This window comes from Garra rufa, unplaced genomic scaffold, assembly GCF_049309525.1.
Source record: "Garra rufa unplaced genomic scaffold, GarRuf1.0 hap1_unplaced_001, whole genome shotgun sequence".
Classification (NCBI taxonomy): domain Eukaryota; kingdom Metazoa; phylum Chordata; class Actinopteri; order Cypriniformes; family Cyprinidae; genus Garra; species Garra rufa.
In genome coordinates this window covers 6,265,634-6,268,133 of record NW_027394276.1, presented here as the reverse complement: position 1 = coordinate 6,268,133, position 2,500 = coordinate 6,265,634, and the positions used below count along the sequence as shown (strand labels likewise).

The 2,500-nt window shown below is 39.3% G+C and overlaps 3 non-coding genes across 3 annotated transcripts; all 3 read left to right on the top strand.

Annotated features, from left to right (window-relative positions):
• Positions 1–724: 724 nt before the first annotated feature.
• On the top strand, positions 725–843 carry LOC141303927 (5S ribosomal RNA). Its single transcript, XR_012343893.1, has one exon. It is a non-coding gene; the product is annotated as a 5S ribosomal RNA (ribosomal RNA).
• Positions 844–927: 84 nt separating this feature from the next.
• On the top strand, positions 928–1,046 carry LOC141304025 (5S ribosomal RNA). The gene has a single exon (XR_012343991.1). It is a non-coding gene; the product is annotated as a 5S ribosomal RNA (ribosomal RNA).
• Positions 1,047–1,847: 801 nt separating this feature from the next.
• LOC141304057 (5S ribosomal RNA) lies at positions 1,848–1,966 on the top strand. Its single transcript, XR_012344022.1, has one exon. It is a non-coding gene; the product is annotated as a 5S ribosomal RNA (ribosomal RNA).
• The last annotated feature ends 534 nt before the right edge of the window (positions 1,967–2,500 follow it).

Genomic DNA, 2,500 nt, shown 5'->3' with positions numbered 1-2,500 from the left:
TTTACATGTATTATAGAGTTTTAAGTGTTTTACATGTTTTTTAGGCCATTTTATTACTCTTAACATTTTAAGTGTATGTGTCTTTAATAAATGGATGGTTGGCCTGTCATGTGACTAGACACATGACAGGAAGCAGGAAGTACAACTGTATAAGAGAGCAGCATGACAAACAAAGGACAGTCACCAAACTGTTGGATTGAGGAGTTGCTAATTTTAGAGCTCACCTTTCCATTCACCACCTGCAAACTTTGAATTACACTTTCTGTGGATTGTATATACACTGGTGGACACTCACATTGGACTTATCAACACACTGGGGTTCTTGGACTGTTTTTAGGGTATGGACAAATGAACTGTATTCTTTTAACAGAGTTTACCTGTTTTTAGGGTATGGACAAATGAACTGTATTCTTTTAACAGAGTTTACCTAGTTTTATCGTGTTGTTTTAAAGTCTTTTATGTGAACCTTGTACATACACCAAATCTATTTAAACCAATTTTCTTTTATGTCTCATTCTTTTAACCACTAGTCATCTCTCACAGTTAAATCTGACCCCATTTTAGTCTTGTAACTCGGCTGATAAGGCCGATTGTTACACTTTTATGGGAGACCGCCTGGGAATACCAGGTGCTGTAAGCTTTTGCCTTTTCTTCACTATTTATATAATATGCTGGCTTTTACGGAGGCTGATCTTTAAATAGCCCACTTTTTGGAGCAGCCCTCGCTTATGGCCATACCGCGCTGAGAGCGCCCGATCTCGTCTGATCTCGGAAGCTAAGCAGCGTCGGGCCTGGTTAGTACTTGGATGGGAGACCGCCTGGGAATACCAGGTGCTGTAAGCTTTTGCCTTTTCTTCACTATTTATATAATATGCTGGCTTTTACGGAGGCTGATCTTTAAATAGCCCACTTTTTGGAGCAGCCCTCGCTTATGGCCATACCGCGCTGTGAGCGCCCGATCTCGTCTGATCTCGGAAGCTAAGCAGCGTCGGGCCTGGTTAGTACTTGGATGGGAGACCGCCTGGGAATACCAGGTGCTGTAAGCTTTTGCCTTTTCTTCACTATTTATATAATATGCTGGCTTTTAGAAAGACGTGTTTTACCGCTCTATTTATTACAATCATTTACATGTATTATAGAGTTTTAAGTGTTTTACATGTTTTTTAGGCCATTTTATTACTCTTAACATTTTAAGTGTATGTGTCTTTAATAAATGGATGGTTGGCCTGTCATGTGACTAGACACATGACAGGAAGCAGGAAGTACAACTGTATAAGAGAGCAGCATGACAAACAAAGGACAGTCACCAAACTGTTGGATTGAGGAGTTGCTAATTTTAGAGCTCACCTTTCCATTCACCACCTGCAAACTTTGGATTACACTTTCTGTGGATTGTATATACACTGGTGGACACTCACATTGGACTTATCAACACACTGGGGTTCTTGGACTGTTTTTAGGGTATGGACAAATGAACTGTATTCTTTTAACAGAGTTTACCTGTTTTTAGGGTATGGACAAATGAACTGTATTCTTTTAACAGAGTTTACCTAGTTTTATCGTGTTGTTTTAAAGTCTTTTATGTGAACCTTGTAAATACACCAAATCTATTTAAACCAATTTTCTTTTATGTCTCATTCTTTTAACCACTAGTCATCTCTCACAGTTAAATCTGACCCCATTTTAGTCTTGTAACTCGGCTGATAAGGCCGATTGTTACACTTTTATGGGAGACCGCCTGGGAATACCAGGTGCTGTAAGCTTTTGCCTTTTCTTCACTATTTATATAATATGCTGGCTTTTACGGAGGCTGATCTTTAAATAGCCCACTTTTTGGAACAGCCCTCGCTTATGGCCATACCGCGCTGAGAGCGCCCGATCTCCTCTGATCTCGGAAGCTAAGCAGCGTCGGGCCTGGTTAGTACTTGGATGGGAGACCTCCTGGGAATACCAGGTGCTGTAAGCTTTTGCCTTTTCTTCACTATTTATATAATATGCTGGCTTTTAGAAAGACGTGTTTTACCGCTCTATTTATTACAATCATTTACATGTATTATAGAGTTTTAAGTGTTTTACATGTTTTTTAGGCCATTTTATTACTCTTAACATTTTAAGTGTATGTGTCTTTAATAAATGGATGGTTGGCCTGTCATGTGACTAGACACATGACAGGAAGCAGGAAGTACAACTGTATAAGAGAGCAGCATGACAAACAAAGGACAGTCACCAAACTGTTGGATTGAGGAGTTGCTAATTTTAGAGCTCACCTTTCCATTCACCACCTGCAAACTTTGGATTACACTTTCTGTGGATTGTATATACACTGGTGGACACTCACATTGGACTTATCAACACACTGGGGTTCTTGGACTGTTTTTAGGGTATGGACAAATGAACTGTATTCTTTTAACAGAGTTTACCTGTTTTTAGGGTATGGACAAATGAACTGTATTCTTTTAACAGAGTTTACCTAGTTTTATCGTGTTGTTTTAAAGTCTTT